At 33.4% G+C, this 20941-nt stretch overlaps 1 pseudogene across 1 annotated transcript in view; it reads left to right on the forward strand.

Moving 5' to 3' along the window:
• LOC143223461 (protein O-mannosyl-transferase TMTC1-like) overlaps positions 1 to 20941 on the forward strand; it is a 70821-nt pseudogene that overhangs the window by 41722 nt on the left and 8158 nt on the right. Inside the window, exons 5-15 of the transcript XR_013012921.1 lie at positions 585 to 653; positions 1288 to 1391; positions 4457 to 4646; positions 9927 to 10048; positions 10942 to 11106; positions 12376 to 12489; positions 13205 to 13348; positions 15180 to 15391; positions 16393 to 16528; positions 18988 to 19132; positions 19473 to 19610. The product of XR_013012921.1 is annotated as a protein O-mannosyl-transferase TMTC1-like (transcript). The remainder of the gene's footprint in view (positions 1 to 584; positions 654 to 1287; positions 1392 to 4456; positions 4647 to 9926; positions 10049 to 10941; positions 11107 to 12375; positions 12490 to 13204; positions 13349 to 15179; positions 15392 to 16392; positions 16529 to 18987; positions 19133 to 19472; positions 19611 to 20941) is intronic.

A 20941-nucleotide genomic window follows, 5' to 3' on the forward strand; every position in this document is an offset into this window, starting at 1 on the left:
ACTTTCGAAACGTCGTCCTCTACACTTGCGTCTCCACAACAGGCAGTTGCCGTCCATTCAACAAAGTTTACTCAGTGTTGAAAGCAGTTAAAACGAAAAGGTTTGCTTGTTTACAGTTAAGGACAAAGCTACACCAAGGACGATTTTTGCTCTGCCCACCACGGGTAGTGAAACCCAGTTTTCTAGCATTATGAGTTTGCTGTGCCACTGGGGCAAGGGTTGAAGAAACAAAACGAAGCACGCAATTGAATAAAAAAATATGATTGAAAGACAAAAAACGGTAAAATATAGTAAGTGATAGATAGACTGAAGGAAGAAGAATAGGTGTAAATGAAAGAAAAGAGAAAAACGTTCAATAATTATATAGAGGTAATATTGTGTTTGATTGTATTTCACGTGCAGCTGTGCGGTATATAAATCCAACGTGTCCGGGTTTGCTGGATAAGTTACTGACTCAGGTTCGTGGCACGAGTAAACTTCAAAAAGAAAAGAAAACGTGGAATACTAAACCATGGGATCACGGTCAGATAGATAGATAGTTAGATAGATAGGCGTTTTTGTTTATAATTATTTTCTTTTCTCAGGTGTAGCAGAGAAACAAAGAGTTCTGAAAAAATTGGTTTGGCACGCACACACTCTCGCTGTTGTCTGGGGTAAGTCTCTAGCTACAAATAAGTACGTAAAATAAAAGAACTTTAGTGGATTTTTTTTCTTTAATCTTTTGCTTTAGTATCTAAATTACAGGGACCTTTATCATGATATATTACAGTATTATGAAAGAGTAAAGAAAGACAGAAACCACAGTCTCGGGACTTTGCTGGGATTAGTGGTTGTTTGAGCATGCAGAATTCGACATCATTGACGCTGTAATACGTTTAACTAGAAAGTTTTATCTATAATATTAAAATAACATTTTCAGCATGTTTCTAAAATATTATGCGTCCACATATTTTATGTGTTACTAGAGTTCCTTATATAGAAATTGTTAGCTAACTTTCTTCACTTACGAGCTTAAAACAACAACAAACTTTCTTGAAAATTCTAATTTACATATTGTATCGTGTTTGTAATTCTATTATTTAAACGTGTATTTTCATGAACGTTATAATCAAAATGTAAAGTAATATATTTTACTTTGTTATTGCGATATAATCCAAACTAAACATTAACTTCTATTAAAATAATTGGTGACAACTTTCACTGGACGGTTCTTTTAGAGTAATTTAAGAAATGTGAAAAGAAACACACCTGAAAAAACAAAGAAAAACCTCTGTTACTTGTCAATAGTTTTTAGTCCTTTTGGGATTCCGTTTATGGATGCTTCAAGGTTCGCTACCAAAGTTTTCGGTGCAAGATAACCCCGCCGCTTTCGCTTCTTCTGTGATAACAAGGTTGGTACACTATTATTACTTAATTGTTTTGAAATGTTTCAATCAAGTATTTATGAAATACTATGCAAAGCTACGGTTTTTCTATTTTGGTGAGAGATATTTAATATATCAGGTCATCCCTTAAGTAATGTCCGATTTTAGGTTCAGAGAAAGAAATATGATTTCAAACGCTTTTAATGTTATTTAATTAATAAAGTACGATCCGTTATTATTAATTACTTCCTGTCAATGATTCACAAGCTTCTGAATGCCATTCCTATAAAATTCTTGGGGTATGGAGGTAAAGAATGTAGAGAGGGTAGTTTCGACATATCCATATGTTCCAAGCTCTTTTCCATCAAGATAGTTCTGCAAACTTTGGAATAGATGATAATCAGATGGAGCAAGGTCTGGAGAATAAGGAGGATGTGGAAGTTTTTCCCAGTCTAGCTCATCAATCTTTACAGATGTGATTCTTGTTGTATGGGGCTGTGCATTATCCTGGTGTAACACAACACCTTTACGATTGATCAAAGAAAGTCTCTTTTCTTTCAGTGCAACATTCAAGCGCTCTAACTGTTGACAATAGAGAAGCCTGTTGTAATCGTTACATTGAATGGCAGCAACTGAAAGTGGATTACACCAACAATATTCCACCAAACGCTTAACAAGACTTTCCTAGGATGGAGATCCATTTTGGACTGTTCTTTAACCAGTTTGCCTGCACTGAGCCATTTTTTGCGTTCTTAACATTTTTATAAAACATCCATTTTTCATTTCCAGTCACTAACCTGCCCAAAAAATGTGAGTTACGTTCACGAGAGTGTAGACAAGTGCAAATGTCCACTCTTGCTCTGAGGTCGGCTTCTGTCAAATCATGGTGGACCCATTTTCCAAGTTTTGATATCTTACCAAACTGTTGCAGATGACGGCAAACTGTTGAATGGGTTGATTAAGCTTCTGTGCTAGTTCTTCAGCTGTTACAATCTTCATCAAGTGCAGCCAGCAGCAAGTCATCATTAAACTCAACAGGACGACCTGAACGTAGCGCATCACTTAAGCTGTAGCCACCTGATCAAAACTTCTGCGACAACTTTCGACATTTTCTTTTATTGAAAGACTCCGTATCATAAACACTTTGAATGTTTCGTGTAGTTTCTGCTGCACTGTTGCCTTCTTTTAAACTCATAAAGCATTATATGCCTAATGTGCTCCTCAGACACATCCATCTTCATAAGTGTTTATTTGATTAATGATCTGAAAAAAGTTGACTTGGGTTAGTGATGTCGAAAAAAACCCACTTGTAGAGAAATATATATGTAAAAACGGCTCGTTTTGGTTGAGAAAATATTTCACGTAGAGGAGCGAACAACGTTTTTTTTATTTGTCTGTACATTTGTATACACGTGCTACTACATATTTTAGTCATTAAAGTCTTCTACAAAGACAGAAATGATGAAGCACTTTCTGTATTAAACTTTCGGATATTGCTTATAGGATGATCTGATAGTTTGGCCTTAAACGTATGTTTACGATATATTGTGTTATACATGCTGGTTGTTTACATTTGAAAATCAAGACAACTAGATAAGCCTTAAACTAAAAAATACGTAATAATTTCAGAATTATTCTAATAATAAGAAAGAACGTAAAATACAAAATTAGTAAAACTATAATTAAAAAACTAATCTTGCAAACATTTTGTGAAGACTGATCCCCTTTAACAGGTGTTTAAATGTATAAGGAAAACCCTTACTTTTCAGGAGTGTAGATGTTTGAAGTTTCTTTTAACATTTATAAATATTGTTGTATGTAAGATTTCTGAAGATGAGTAACATAGGTAAACAAATACAGAACAGAAAAATATCGTAAAAGCATTAAGAACTTATTATGAATGTATACAATATATATGTTTTAAACTGAATGTAGTCTGAATCTATCACGACAGAAGTTCGCGAAATTTGAAACACGCTTTTGAACAGGAATATTACAAATAAACCACGTGAAGTTTCCTAACATGTTCGTAGCGTACACAGTCACTTGTTACAACAAACATAAAAAAAAAATCATTGTCACATCTTTAAGATGGAAAAAAAGTGGTATAGGCAAACAGGAAACCATAACAACAAATTCTCAAAATTTAGAAATAGAAGTCAAGAGGTAAACTGCTTTGTTACAGGTTATCTTGCGTTTATTCTTACAATAGTTTTTTCGCAGTTTAATTTCATTATAAAAAAAGCCAACTAAATACAGCAGTTGCAAACTGTCACTTAATTAGACTAACACCGTCACAAACTGAAAATAATGGCCTTTGAAGTAGCAGCGACTTCCGGAATTTGCGTGTGTTTTCTTATAGCAAAGCCACATCGGGCTATCTGCTGAGCCCACCGAGGGGAATCGAACCCCTTATTTTAGCATTGTAAGTCCGTATATTTACCGCTGTACTAGTGAGGGGCTACGGAACTTGTTGAAGTGTAATTTTCATAAATGAAGCTCAACAAAACTTAAACAAATGAAGTTGAAATTACAAGACTACTGTTCTCTTATCGAGATTTATATTGTAAATTGTTATTATTAAACTATGTAAACTAATATTTTCAAATAGCTCTTTTCTAATTGCTCAAACTGACAATAAATAGATGTTTCTAGAATTTAAAGTTTTTTTGTTGTTTTTACTTTAGTAGAACAGGAAGACATTCTCAGAATTTTAGACTTTAAGATACTATGATATAAGTTTAATAAAATATTTCAGTAAGTAAAATGTTTACCAAGTTTATAGTGACTGTTTATCGGTTTAAATTAAGTTAGTTCTGTAGACCACTACCAGTATATTTATTTTAAAAATATATAAACAATATAAACTAAAACAAAACAGTGTTCTTTCAAAATATTGTCTTTCGTGAGCTTTTGGTGAAAATGATGCTACTTTTGAGTCGCTGTTTGGACAGATTTATCAAAATTCCGTAATCTGTTATTTCTGTTCCTTCTTTTCTACACAACCCACGCTTTAACGACCATGTTTAGACAGAAACAAAGTGTATGTCAAAACATATATTTGTGTTTCTGTATGTTTTGTTTTCCTCCAGATTTCTCACTAAGACCTACTTGGTTACGTTCAACGCTTACCTGATGCTTTGTCCTTCGAACCTGTCTTATGATTGGCAGATGGGCAGTATCCCCCTGGTGGAGACACTATTGGACAAGCGTAACTTCGGTTCGATGTTTTTATTTGGTGGAGTTGTAGCTATTTTTATATACTACAGAAGAATAGTGAAGGTAAGAGAAGGTAGGTGTTGTGGATAAACACACAAACCCACCAGTCAACTTGAGGTTACACACTTTTGTGTTATTCTGTATATCATTAAAAGCATTACAAAGGTCAAAACGAACCAATAGTAGCTTGGAACTTTTTAAAATCACGTTACTAAGAATTGCCTTTTGTAGACAATATTAGAAATAGATGGCCACTCTCCTAAATTTCATTTAATTAATAACCTAAATATCATTATTCAGGTTGTTTAACTGTATTTAACTTTCGCGTATTAACTTTCCTTTCACTATGTCAAAATATTCTTTCGCTATGTTACAATAAATGTTATATCATACGAGTATTGTTTACGCTAGTGCCACAATCTATGTAATAACAAGAATGATAGCACGCAAAATATACGCTTCTATAAGGTTTAATTCTAAGAATATAAGGGTCTTAATTTGAGTTATTAAAGTTTATTACAGAAAATGTATGTCCTACATAAAGGCGTAAAGCCGAAACGTTGAGCAGATTAAAAAAAAAGTACTCTGTACTTCACGACCGTTTTATATATTCATTGTTATAAATGTTAACGAGTCACAACAATAAACACGTGTTCCGTTAATACCGTTTTAATGTCATTTAAACGTGAAGATATTAACCTTAAAAAAAAAACTCACAGGTTGAAGCATCACATTAAAACGCATAAGGGTTCATTAACCTACAAGATTTCCACCTCATAAAGGAATGAAGGTTTTTAGCCTTAACAAAAATGGTTAGAATTATGCTTGGCTCTTACATCTTTACGTTACATTTCTTAATTAGTCCAGGTTAAGTCTCCATTATAACTGAGGGTACAGAGCAATATCTGATGTGAATAATTTCAAGGAGTCATTCATTAACACGAAGACTTGTATAATTATTGTCACGAATCATAAATAGTATGAACATTAAAAAACTAAACATTAAAATAGAGCGCATTTTCTGAGAAAGAAAAAAAAACATTTCGTCCTAGATCGAATAAGTTTATAAATTTTATTGTTTGTTTATTTTCGTGGGAATTACTCGGTATCTGCGCTACCCGTTCCTACTTTTGAAATAACGGGGATAGTTGCTGGAAACATTTATAACCACCAACTGTTGGACTACTATAATCTAATAGTCACATTTATACCGCACTCACCGCCCCAAATGGGTAATTAGTGTTGTTACTTTGCAGTAACGAGGCACGAACCAGAGAACCTCAGACCACAGCACATGTGGCTCATATTCTGTAACGTAACAGTCATGAGAGAGAAAATAAGTTCATGGTACATATCTTACATATTGCACTTACGAATTGTGTTCAATGTTAGTTAAAATATTCTCTTTTTTTATGAAACGTTTTCTCCTTTTAGTTGATTTCAAATTCTATATCAATCTATGTATATATATATGTATTACTCAATATTATTTCAGTAATGATGTATTTAATTTAACAGCACAAAGTTTCTATACAACGTATGAATTCATAAAACATAAACAAGTTTTCTATAAATTTATGACATTCATTCTCACGTTATTATTGTTTTAAATTGTACTTGGCACGAGAAGATTTATAAGGAGAATTAGCTGTGCCATTTTCTGCAACACTTCTATATATTTAGTTTGTTTGTAATTAAGCCAAAAGCTACATAATGGATAACCTGTGCTCTGCCCATCCTGGGCAACGAGTTTTTTTTGGTTTTTTTTTAATTTCGCGCAAAGCTACTCGAGGGCTATCTGCGCTAGCCGTCCCTAATTTAGAAGTGTAAGACTAGAGGGAAGGCAGCTAGTCATCACTACCCACCGCCAAGTCTTGGGCAACTCTTTTACCAACAAATAGTGAAATTGACCATCACATTATAGCGCCCCAACGGCTGGGAGGGCGAGCGTGTTTGGTGCCACCGGGATTCGAACCCGTGACCCTCAGATTACGAGCCAAACGCCCTTGCGTTGTAAGTCCGCAGAAATACAGTTGTGCCACTGGGGGAACTGCATATTTCGTATTCCATTTGGTTACTCTATCGAATATCAGTGAGTAAAGCGTGATAAATTGGCTTCCGTTTGGTTTTATTTAGTTTCAATTATTGAACGTTTCATACACTTGACATGACTTTTTGATTATCTAGTCACGTGAGAGAAATGTACACCCAAACAGTTTTTCAAGAAGGGGAAATAGCAACCACGCATTCTGTGATTTGTTTCATTTGAGGAAACAAAAATACATTTTTAATTAAAGAAAGTAAACGTTCCTGGAGAAAGCAGAAAGTACATTGAACAACTGAACTCCAACAAAAATTTCATTTTTAATCGTAATGTATAAAACTTATGGCATTTAATCAATCTGACTAAGGATTTGTCGATTTATGTTAAATATTTTATTTGTTTTGGTTATCAAAATTATCAGTTAAAATTAATTTTCTCTTTTTATGCACTTTTTTTTCTCTAAAAGGCCCGGCATGGCCAAGTGTGTTAAATCGTTCGACTCGTAACCTGAGGACCGCGGGCTCGAATCCCCGTCATTTCATCCGTGGGGGCGTTATAATGTGACGGTCCATCCCACTATTCGTTGGTAAAAGAGGAGCCCAAGAGTTGGTGGTGGGTGATGATGACTAGCTGCCTTCCCTCTTGTCTTACACTGCTAAATTAGGGACGGCTAGCACAGATAGCCCTCGAGTAGCTTTGTGCGAAATTCAAAAACAAACAAACAATCCTTTTTTTCTTAAAACAAAACTTTAACCACGATGTCACTTTTCTAGTCTTCTAATACAATCATTTTTAGATAATCACGAATATATTACTAAATAATATTTTCCAACGAGAATTTTTCAGCGTCACAAAAATGTACACAAAGTGGAATTTGTAGCAAGATGCCAAAGGAGAAAATATATATTATGTTTTACTTTGTATAAGCACTTTTACAGTGTGCCTGTAGACGAACGGTTGAGTTCCACAACAACGATGAATAATCGAGTAATTTAAAAAGATCTAATACACAACACAATAACATTCCAAGGTATATTTGTGAATAACTACAGTTATATATACAAGCGACTTTAATAACGCATTATGTTCATAAAGTTAATCCGTACCTATGTGAATATTTAACTGGCACTTGTTTTATATTCAATAACAAACAAAAGTACCCGGCTTCGCACGGATTATTAGGTTAATACATTTTGGTAAGTGCATAAAAGTCATAGTGAAAGCAAAAATATCGATCCGATTTTAAGCTTAAATCTCATCTGAAATAAGGTATTTCGTGTTATCTCACCAACAATTTTAATAAAAAATAAACCTATTTAATGAACGGAGACTCTGAATTAAGAAATCAACAGTTTCTTATTTTTCGACTTTTGTTGGTTATTCTTTTTGTTTTATACTTTCAGTACATAGTTTGTTTGAAGTTAAGCACAAAGCTACACAATGGTATACATGTGCTATGCCCACTACCGGTATCGAAACCCAGTTTTTAGCGTTTTAAGCCTGCAGACATTCCGCTGTTCCAATGGGGACTCAGTACATAGACTAACAACAATATTAGGTGATACTTTTTTTGCTACGCAACATGACATAAAAGCCATTTTTGGAACACATTGTTATCAAAATGCACTGGCTTTTCTATATATTAGAAGTTCTTAATTAACTAATGTATTTCTAGGGATACTATAGGGCGAACATGCGCGTATGCAAATAGATAAGTAATAATACCCAGATGAAAATCATCAGGGTACGCTTCGCAGGGTGCAAACTTTCATGTTTCTAGGTTCTTTCCTTTTGGAGCCATGGAGATCACACAAATACACGCCTTTTTATCATTACAGATCTGCGTATAGTCTAATAAAATTGACGGGGCTCGGCATAGCCAGGTGGTTAAGGCACTCGACTTGTAATCCGATGGTCCCGGGTTCGAATCCCTGTCACACCAAATATGCTCGTCCTTTCAGCCGTGGAGGTGTTATAAAGTGACGGTCAATCACACTGTTCGTTGGTAAAACAGTAGCCCAAGAGTTGGTGGTGGGTGGTAATGACAAAATGTCTTCCATCTAGTTTTACACTGCTAAAGTAGGGACAGGTAGCGCAGATAGCTCTCTTGTAGCTTTGCGCGAAATTCAAAGCAAACCAAGCATACTAGTCGTACACACCTAAATTAGGGACGGTTAACGTAGATAACCCTTCGTGTTGCTTTGCGTGAAATTCCAACAAACAAAAAATGACGGAACAAGTACTATTATACCCATCCCATAATATACCATTAACTAACTGAAATTAATGGCTTTTGCGAAATCAAGCTTGACTAACAAAGAAGCAGAAAAGTGTTGTACAGACAATTAAACATCGGTAAAGTTACTTTGTGAGACAATCAAAGTTAAAATAATTCATGAAATGAATTTGTGGCGAATTCATAGAATAATTATTGGTAAAATTAATTACATTAACAACTTTTAATTTACAGAAAAGTCAGTGCGTTTTGGCAAAAACACGTTCCAACAATGGCTTTTATGTTATGTTGTTTAACACCAAGATTATAATTACCGTTAGTCTATTTACTGAACGTATAAAACGAAATGTATAGACAGTAAAACTGGGAAAATAGTTATTGATTTCTTAATTAATAACCACTCTTGTTTAAAAACGTAGGTGATATAACAGTAACTAGCTTAATTCAGAAACGACTTCGGTTTAAAATTGAATCGATATTCTACTTTACAGCAGGATTATTATACGAACACTCGCTACACTTATAAGGTTTCAGGGAATCCCTGTCATAAAATTGCAATGGGCAGACAGTAATCGAACTGTTCTATGCGGAAGCGTGCAAAATGGCTTTTATGACTCCTCCTATTTCGAGAAATCAAGCGTGATGTGACGTGATACAAATTACGTTACACAAATCTAACACTATCGTTGTAAAAATACCGTCTGATAGTAAAAAACGAAACTTACGTAAACTGATGTATCGTCTATTGAAAAGTATTTCAATAGGCTTGTTTCAGAAGTTTGTGAATTATCACGTTAGCAATAAAAAAAATTATGTGTACTTGTTTATTAGCGGAAAGACACAGAACAGGTTGCAATCAAATAGGGTTACTGTTTCGGCAGACTAACTGACTCCACTGGTTCCGACATAAATGGTTTGGTAGCAAAAATATAGCGATTTTAACTAAATCATTTTTTTCTCACGATTTGGCTGCATCTGTTTGTTATACACTTCAATCACTGAAGAAAAGTTTTTAATACACTGCAACATGTCTTTGTTTTGGCTTTTTTTTTTATTTTGGTAGGTAAGAGAAATGGCGGTTGTAACAGTTGCTCTAGCAATACTCGTATTTCCCTTTTTACCGGCTTCCAACGTTTTCATAACGGTGGGGTTTGTAGTGGCTGAGCGAATCCTGTACATTCCCAGGTAAGTTTTCAATTGCAATACAGTCGAACACTAAGCTCAACATGCCATTAACAGAGAAGGGTAACCAACGGATAAAAAACAGTTATTCTAATATTATAAAAATGAACACGAGAAATGTATATTTAATTTGCTATATTCATTACGAGGTTTGTTTTTTTAGTTACGATCTAAGTAAGTAACTTCGCATGACTGGAAGTTAATACGAATTTTATCTACCAGTCGCTAACTTTGTCACAACTTTGGATTAATAAAGGTTGGAGGGATTCTTTACATTTACAGGTACGTTTCTGGATTACAAAGAAGTCAAACATTCTATTTACCGGCTCTCAAGTTTGTTTAAAACTATAGAGTTTATGATTTTCACAACATTCTACAACTAATATTCTTTATTAGCGCATCTTAAGCCTAATTTTATATATAGTTTAATCTCATAGTTTTATGTTACAATTTAATGTAAACAAAAATACAGTTTCCAATTTTGATTATGTGCAGAAATAACAGTATGATTGTCACAACATGACAGAAAAGGTGAAATGTTTATTAGTTATTTTTTGTTTATGTAATAACTATTATAATATATAACTTATATGACTTAGTGACTGCTATAATGCTTAAGTTAAGTGACTTATTGGCTATTACAATGTTTAATTGGGTGACGTAATAACTATTATAATATTTAACTTATGTGACTTGCTGATTATTATAATGTTTAACTTGGGTGACGTAGTAACTATTATAATGTTTAATTTATGTGGCTTAGTGACAACAATAATATTCAACTTGAATTACTTTGTTCTTTTTTATTGTTGTTTAATTTTGTCAAAATAAATAGTTACTCAAATCAATGTTTTAAACACAAACTAATTTTTTTTACTCCTATTTGCAAAATATAGTGCTGGATTGTATATTCTTGTAACCCACGGGCTACAGAGATTGAAAGACTGGAGTCCCAGGTCGACGTGGCTGCTCAGGATAAGCACATTTTTTCTGTTAACCCTATTTATGTGGTGTACCTTACGACGAAATACTGTATGGCAATCCAGAGAAACACTTTTTAGGTAAGAAAGTTACACAATAAATATATTTATTTGGATTTCATTTGTTTAGAATATTCACGGAAAGCTACTCAAGTGCCGTCTGAACGCTGACGTTTCTAATCTTGAGGGACAGAAAGCAGCTAGTTAACAGTGCCCTCTGCCAACCCTCAAGTTATTCAAAGAAAATGGCGGAACCTGACCGTCTTTCATAACAAATCCAAGGCCCGAAAAGCGGAAACAAACCATTACTGTGATAATAGACGCGAAACTAAGATCTTCGTATCTTTAGTCCAGGGTCTCACCTGGCTCTTAAGTAATGGGAATAATTGTTAATATACCAAGCGAGTTTTCGCACATGCATACTTATAGAATCGGAAAGCTAATAATAATAATAAAAAAGACACGCAAAATAAAAAAAATCCTATTACGGTGGAACTGAACATTCAAAAATTTACAATAAAAATACATACTAGGTTTAGTGCATTAGGACTGGTTGTAGCTGAGCAAAATAACATAAGTTTAGTTCGTTGTAAAAACACTGGTTTAGTTTCTCATCTGGATACAAGAATTCAAGACTGTAGAAGCTTAAAACATAAAGAACAAATTGAAATATAAATGTGATCTTGTCAGAGAGTCGCACTCATTTCATAATTAAGCAAAGCTATGACTATTTCTGTCCGACGTGTGATTAAAAAAGGAAACGTCTGAATGATCCAGATTTACCCGTGATATTAAATGTTTGTAGGAAATTTAAAAGAGGAAAATTAATGAAAAAATCGGTGAATATATCAAAAATAGTCCCCATTTAACTTTTCATAGGTTTAGCGAGTCTCATGTGTTTGTGTTTTTCTTATAGCAAAGCCACATCGGGCTATCTGCTCAGCCCACCGAGGGGAATCGAACACCTGATTTTAGCGTTATAATCCGGAGACATACCGCTGTACTAGCGGGGGGCTTAGCGAGTCTCACTCTTTGTGTGCTGATTGTTATCCAATTTGTTGTGAAGTTTCTCATGTTTAGTATGGGTGTGTGTATGTTTTCTTATAGCAAAGCCACATTGGACTGCCTGCTGTGTCCACAGAGAGGAATCGAACCCAGATTTTAGCGTTATAAATCCGTAGACTTGATGTATGGTGTTGACAAAAAGTTTTTAACTTTAGCACATTAAGTCGAATGGGTGATACTTAATTCAGAGCACGGTAAACTTTTAAGGAAATTATTTAAAAACGAACACTGAAGAGATTTAATAGATATATATAAATAATCTATTATACTTTGATATATTTGTAGGTCAGGCCTGGAGAGCGTGCCTCAAAATGCTAAGGTTCATTATAACTACGCTAATTTAGAAAAGGACTTGGGAAATATTGAACTATCTAAGAGACATTACAGAATTGCCCTCAGGTAAACTTGAGTTTAATAACAGAACGATGTTTGAAACTACAAAACTGCGCTCAAATAAACTTTGATCAAATGGAAAAGTATTTGACGCTACAGAACTTCGATAAGTTAAACTTGGATCAAACAATAGAATAGTACTTGACACTATGGAACTAAGCTCAGGTGATCTTGTATCAGATAATAATACAGTATGCTGCACTACAAAATTGCGCTCATGTGAGCTTAAAATGCTTAGAAATATTTTAAGTTTGGCCAAATAAATAAAAAAAAAGGCTTGAAAAATAAATAATTTTGTTTGTTTTTGTTTTACACATAATATTAACTTAATATTAATATTAATTAAAATATTAATTTTAACATAATATTAATACACATAATATATACATATTTGTGTGTATATGTGTTGGAATACTTTAATACAGCTACATTTGATATCTGTATCCAACGTAAACATAATAATAAATGAAGGTATTTTCGTTCAAAATTTAGTTATGTATTTACCTGACGTTTAACTTCATTAAGTAATCTCGTAATTACCTTTAAACCAAACTAACAAAACTGTAAACTAAGTGAAATTATTATCGGTTAGGTATATAATGTCGTTTATTTTTTAGAGAAATTGTTATATTTCGTGACAAAACTGTCACGAGAAACGGAAGGTATATGCTAATTCTTTGTAAACGTGGTCTTGCCGTATAGTTTTAATTTGTATTTGCAGCTTGTGGCCCAGTCACGCCAGTGCACACAACAACCTGGGAACATTGCTCACCGATCCAGTCGAAGCTGAGTATCATTTTAAAATTGCTATTTCTATAAATCCTTTTCATGCTAGGGCCTACTTCAATCTCGCCAACCTGCACAGGTAAGGTATTAATAGATAGTGTTGTCTTACTCTGACATACGTTTTCCAATTAAACTAGTAAAGACTTATTTTCCAACAATACCTTTTCTTTACAGAAGATGAAAACAATCAGCATATAAAAACTTATCTTTAACCGTGTCCAAATTTCTTTTATCATCTAATCATGTTTGTTTGTTTTTAACTGAATAATAAGAATATAAAGGAAATAGTCTAGTTAGTTCATTTATTACCGTAGTTTTGCTTGTTTTTTTAATTTCGCGCAAAGCTACTCGAGGGCTATCCGCGCTAGCCGTCCCTAATTTAGCAGTGTAAGACTAGAGGGAAGGCAGCTAGTCATCACCACCCACCGCCAACTCTTGGACTTCTCTTTTACCAACGAATAATGGGACTGACCGTTACATTATAACGCCCCCACGGCTGAAAGGGCGAGCATGTTTGGTGCGAGCGGGATTCGAACCCGCGACCCTCAGATTACGAGTCGAACACCATAACACGCTTGGCCATGCCGGGCCTCGTAGTTTTGCTATTTAAATGCAAAAAAAAAATAATAATAATAATCACACAATACTTATTATTAGACTAGCTCGAGCACACAATATGTACCACTAGGTGAGCAGGAACATACACAATACTCATCACTAGAATAGCTGAAACACACAATACTCATCACTACGTTTGCGGGGAACATTACATAATACTTTATATTAGAATATAAGAAAAAAACTTTTCATTTATCACTAGAATAGCAGTATTGTTAGTAACACTAATAATGATACTTTAGAGTAAAAGTATTGTTACTCTAAATGTTTAAACAAAATGCGTACAAACTTGAGAAGTAGGGCCTGTCAGAAGATCGAAAACAGCGTTTCTTAAAACACTTGTAAATGTCACCCACACCTCTTAACAGTGAAGCGTCACCTCACAGTGTAAGAGAAATAGTATATATATATATATATAGTTTAGATGTCAATGAAAACATGAAGAAAACCAAACAATAAAATTTCATTTTCAATTTGGTGACACAAGACAGTTTCGTCGTGTGAAGTGATTAGGGGAGAGTAACATAAGATAGTTTCGTTCTACGACGTAATTAGTTTAATTATCTTGCATGTAAAATATTTCTTTAAAAACTTAAGCGTTCTCAGTTATTTTCAATTTTATTTAGTAAATTACTCCTGATCTTATTAAATCAGAGGAGAATAACGTGCATTTTATACCAAGACTAAGTACTCTTAGATTTACTTTATTATTACAATACATTTTCATTGTAATTCTTAAATTATCTTTAGGCCTAATCGTTCAAAATTCAGTTTTTGCAACTTCTAAGTTCAGCTCAGCGTCTTACCTAAAGTCTACTTTTTCCAGATTAAAATATAAATTAACTCCGCTTTACAATTCAAGCTTTTTAAACTAGAGATCATTCTAATAGTTTTTCTTTCTGTTTCTAAGAGAAGTTTCGAGATACAAACAGACTATGAAAATACGATAAAAATCAACATTTGGTGAAACAGATTAATGTTTATGTGCAATTAGAGACAGACAGCTAAATATAATAAATACAAAGAAGATCATTCTCTAAGTAGCTATTGAAAATGAAGAACTAAGCCTGAAACAAATTTGTTTTAGATTATTTCGTTGAGGAAAGATTGAAACTGCCAATTTTTGGAGAAAGAAATAGCTTTTCTGGTGAAGCTGGATAAAACCACGTAGAGTAGGGCACCACATTAAAAAAAAAATTATGGAAGACTATCTTTGTGGTTCTAAGAAACAAATAACAATAATTTTCTTAAAGATCAATGTATTTGAAATGTAAAACAAAGTTGCTTTTCAGTAAGCAGGATAAGAAAGAAGAAGCGGAAGCCTACTTGAAACAAGCAATCGCCATGCATCCAGGTTTTGCTGAAGCTTACTCAGCTTTAGCTTCTCTTTATGCTGACCTTGGTCACATGATCGATGCAGAAAAGCTCCATCTAGTGGCTCTTAGTATAAGTCCGCACAACGTCGATGCACTTAATAATTATGGCGTTTTTATCCAGAGTTTAGGTTAGTACATTGAATACAGAAACCTTGATTTCGAATTATTTTAGTTAATAAGTTAAAGTAAAAATATTATACTCTTTCTCAACTCGGTATATCCTATGAAAAAATATATACTTTTTTTAAATAATAGAATAGATTGAAATTAAGAGTACTGGGTGATAAAAATACATTTTTTAACGGCGAAATAAAATAAGATATGTAAATAATAGCTTTTGATAAAGGAATAAATTATTAAACAATTGTTAGGTTAAGTTTTTTTTCTCTTAAATATTTGTGCGACATCGGTAATAGAAATTATCATGCTTATGTAGTAATATATATTTTCTGAAGAAATAAAAATAGAGAATGTACTTCATGGTCAAGTAACATGGCTAGAGAGTCACGTCACATTTCATCCTTAAAAACCATTGAAGTGAAGTCCAAGATTTGAAACATTCGAGGCTTAACAGATTAGTTGGTTAAAGCGTATCTTTAGTAAGCATAATCGATTTTTTATGAGTTTTCACTTCTTCAAAATATTTTAAAAGCGTTTTAGAATGATATACAAACCTTAGCATTTCTATACAATAGTAAATCTATATATTTTATTTGTACCTTTTAATTCTTTCGTTTCGGTTAAAATTGAAATATAGCTATCAGATTATGTTATTAAATGATTAAAACATATTATCACAAAAACTATAATAATTATATTGTTTAACACCTTTATTACACTGTTTTCATTTCTTCAAAATATTTTAAAAGCGTTTTAGAATGATATACAAACCTTAGCATTTCTATACAATAGTAAATCTATATATTTTATTTGTACCTTTTTAATTCTTTCGTTTCGGTTAAAATTGAAATATAGCTATCAGATTATGTTATTAAATGATTAAAACATATTATCACAAAAACTATAATAATTGTATTGTTTAACACCTTTATTACACTGTTTTCATAATCAAACTTTCAATAAAATATTTTTATCATCTATAACTCTGTAAATAAAAACTATTTTCCAGGTCGTGAAGATGAAGCTGTTGAGTTCTTTCAACGTGCTGTTCAGATTAACCCTAACCACACGGTGGCGCTGCTCAATGCAGCGAGGACACTTCGTTCTCTGAAATATATAGATGAAGCAGAGCAATTATATAAAAGGTTTAATATACGAATATATTTCTTTAAATATTTTTTTATTTTTATATATTTGCTTAATAATATCTAAACATCCTTACTATGTCTTTGGTATGGTGATTGAGGACCTTAACTCATAACCTGAGGATCACGGTATCGAATTCCCGTTTTTGTAAATTCTCACCCTTACAGCCGTAAGAGCGTTATAATTTTACTGCAAATCCCACTATGTATCAGTAAAAGTGTAGCCAAAGATCTTGCAGTAGGGTGATATTGACTAGTTACTCTCCCTCTAGTCTAGCAATGCTTTTCTGAAGACTGTTATCTTCGCTAGCCGTCGTGTATGTCAAACCAAACTTCGCTATTAAATGTGATGAGAGGAATGGGTCCAGAGGAACTTAACTCTCTCAGGTGTGTACAGATCAAATTCCCATGCCTCTTGATGATATGGACACCATATTTATTTTGGTGCATTTTGTCGATAATACTATAACGCTATGTACGGATCACGGCCTTTTTTTAAAAAAACCTTTGGTTTGTTTTGAATTTCGCGCAAAGCTACTCAAGGGCCATCTGCGCTAACCATCTATAATTTAGCAGTGTAAGACTAGAGGGAAGGCAGCTCGTCATCATCACCCACCGCCAACTCTTGGTCTACTCTTTTACCAACGAATAGTGGGAATGACCGTCACATTATAACGCCCCCACGGCTAAAAGACGAGCATGTTTGGAAGCGAGGATTGAAACCCATGACCCTCAGATTACGAGTTCTAAACACTTGGCCATGCCGACCCCAAGTCATGAGCACCCACTATCAGATTTTAAGTTATTCTTTTGCGATTTACTACTAGGATTTGACGGTCACTGTTAAATCGGGTCCACAGCTTCAAAGTAAGGAGTACGTTTCTCCGCCAATATATCATGAACTAAGATCCACGTTTCACAATTCGAACACGATAACGACTAAGCCACACTCTGTCCGAACAAAATGGGAAAAAAAATTACACTCGCAATTACCAATCTGAACTCGGGAAACTAAATCGTGCTTACTCATGCATTATTTTGGGTTTATAAAACATGTTTCATGTTGTACTCGAAAGACCTAGAGCAGTGATGTAGTCTTAGCGAATATGTACATTTTTCCTCTTAGTCGAGAAAACATTTGAGTATTATGTGAGCTAAATAGGTTGTAATAAATAAAGTTTTTTCACAAGGAATATTTGATACTCAAGAGCGCTATCCAGTTTATTCTGTATTCTTAAGTTAGAAAAAGAAGGAACTTAACGTGAGCACGTCTGTTTTCTTCCTTTCTTAAAATGTAGTTTTGTATTGAAAAATATTGATTTTATAAAGACTGTCGTATTTCAAAGGGTTTTCCGAAGTTTATTATTTCAAATCGTAAGCGATGGCATGAAACCTGAAATATATATATATATATATCAGCCTTCTACCATTACTAGCCCTTGTTTAAAAAAACAAACAATTTAATATTTTATTAGTTTTGTTTGAAAATACAGAAACAAGAAATGTACTAAGACAGGTGGTCCTGTTCTCGTCTCTTTTAGTGTTAAACCTAATTCAAATTCTTTTCCACGAGTTCACACAAAAGTTGTTAGGATTCGAAATGAACTATTCTCTTTAGATTTGATTGAAAGCAGATCTCAACAGTAATATGTGTCTCCAGAACTTACTAGTACATCAGAGGTTTAGAATAAGGAATGTAAACACATTATACTTTCTTTCTACATAACGTATTCCGTGAAAACTACTATCTGTCTATCTATATCTCTATATCTATCTATGAAAACGTCAGAAACACCTGCTTCCGTTTTAGGTTTTTCCTATGTAACTGTAATAAATATATTGAAAGTTTCTTGTGAAAAGGTTTATAACTGTACGTTTGTAAACGCCACCAGCCCGCGTATTTAATCGCACCCGTCATTAGCAATATTTCATTTACTCTAATCGATACGCCTGCGAACTGGGATATTTTACTGTTAATTTCTCAGGGATCAAGAAATCTGAAATCAAAAATGAAAAAAAAATCAAAACGTGAAAAGAACGAGTCTTAGTTATTGTACAAATGAAGGTGGATTGAAACGCATTTATAATTGTTGTAAATACTGAATGAATCCGAAGACACAGCATATGCCAAACTTATAAATACATCAAATAATTTTTCGTCTTTCTTTTGCTATTGTATCTAAACGCTTAGAAAATTGTAATTTAGAAATAAAAGTAGCGTTTTTAGAATGCAGAAACAGAATTCCTGCTTGAAATTCCATGTTTTCACTAAAACATCAAACTTTGGGTAAATTTTAGGCTGTAAAAGCGTTTAATAATTTATAATGTTATATTTTGAAACATATCTCACGTGTAGAAATATAATATTGTTTAACTGAACAGCCAGAGGACTGGAACATCTTTGATTCTCGAAAGTTATAAAATTATTTTCATTCCAGTCGGATTTTCTTCTGTTTCAGAGCACTAGAGATAAATGAAGATCCCCAGGTCATGGACAACCTTGGAACTTTGTACTTAAAATCTGGACGTTTTCGAGAGGCCCACAAACTATATGGCCAATTGATCACTAAACACGAAGGTTATTTGGAAGGGAAAGTACATTATGTAAGAACACATACGCGCCATTGGCGTTTTGTTTTACGTTTTCTGCGTTTTCAAAGATTCAGAATAAGAAAGACACGTAAGCTTTGTTACCAGTTCATTTTAATATTCTGTCTACTTTCAGGCAGGCTACCGATCAGTTTCAAAAACAAAAAACAAAACAAACTAATATTCATGAATGTACAGTGTGTTTGCGAATATTTGGATTATCCAATTGCTTTAATATATATTTAACAATGTGTTATTTTAATGAAAATTCAAAATAAGATTGACATCCACGGTTGCCATGGTTACCCAATTGATTACTGCCCGCATCAGAAGTTTTGCTATAACTTTTTCACAGTCGCAGCTCTTGATGCAAGAACGAAGTTTCAACCAGGCCGAAGAGTTATTGTTGTCAGTGGTCAACAACAACGCCACCTACCGAGAAGCATTTCATCAACTTGCCGTGCTCTTCATCCAAACAAACAAGACTTCAGAGGTATAAAACTATTTTTAAAGTATGTTGTACCTGCTCTTCATTTCTAATTCATATCACTACGAAATATTTTGAACCCTCAAATAATTACCGATTATTTTTTTTTTTTTTAATTTGTTTATTATTCACAACTCTTGGGGTCCAGATGTAGTATAGTGTGAAGATCAACTGACGAAAGCATTGTGTGTGACTTGTGTTTTAGGAACATTGTAATCGACAAAAGCAATATGGAGTATAAATAGTTTAAAAAAAATCACAACAAACACGTGTTTCTAAAACAGATGGAATCCTAAAGAACCACATAGGTAATTTGCGGTTACGATATTTTAAATTTCAAACCAAATATGAGCTTACTCGAAATGAGATTTGAAAAGGGAAATGTGAAAGCAAAGACAAAGTATTACAATAACCAAGAAGTAATAGGTATGGTTTTATGTATCTTATACATATGTGTCTTACAGCCTAACCTTATTTCTTATTTTTTCTTTGCGTCCCAATCACGTAAAACCTGGTAGAAATAAGTTAAAGAAAGAAAGGAAACATTAAGTTTTCTCACTAATGATCTTTTTTTTTTATCTCTCTCTGCGTGTCGTACTTTATATAAAAGTCCTTTAACAGTTGAACTTCAAGTGCAAAATATTCCAGGATGTTATAGCAGGTTATTTCATTTATTGTAAGTTAAAAGAAATAAAACTGAAGAAAACAATTTTTTTTTTTTCAGTTTGTTTCTAAGACCGGGTTTGAGACATAACAACCCAATAGTACTTGGGAAATCATGCCTTATTTTACACCCAAGTGAATGTTTCTCATTATAGTGAAGCATTGAACGTTGTTTGTTTGTTTTTCTTTATTGACATCACGCACGCAAAATTACCATTTACACTGTTTGTGATCCTTCTTCAGATAACAGAACAGAATAAACATTACATAAGAGCAAGAAATCAGAGCTTTTGTATTAGGAGAGGAACGTTGCTAGTTGTAAATTGTGTATCCTGGGAAGTATTTTTTGTGCATGTGTCTTTTGTTTACCTGACGATTATCTTGTTTATAAAAAGATTTGCAAAAAGTGTTTGGTAAGAGTTAATCAGCTAAGGATGTGCAGTTAGAGACCTCATTTGCTAATTAATGACATACAAACAGCGATTATTTTCGTCATTGACGAAAGACAGTAATTTTATTGTCCTGATGTAGATAAGTAGTGATAATACTGGTTAAGAATGTACAACAAACTACAAATTTGGCTAATTACATTTAGCTAGCGATCACATTAGCTAATTATATTAATAAATAATATATACTAACGGTCACATTAATCAATTATACTATTAAATAAT

Source organism: Tachypleus tridentatus, chromosome 8 (assembly GCF_004210375.1).
Source record: "Tachypleus tridentatus isolate NWPU-2018 chromosome 8, ASM421037v1, whole genome shotgun sequence".
Taxonomy (NCBI): domain Eukaryota; kingdom Metazoa; phylum Arthropoda; class Merostomata; order Xiphosura; family Limulidae; genus Tachypleus; species Tachypleus tridentatus.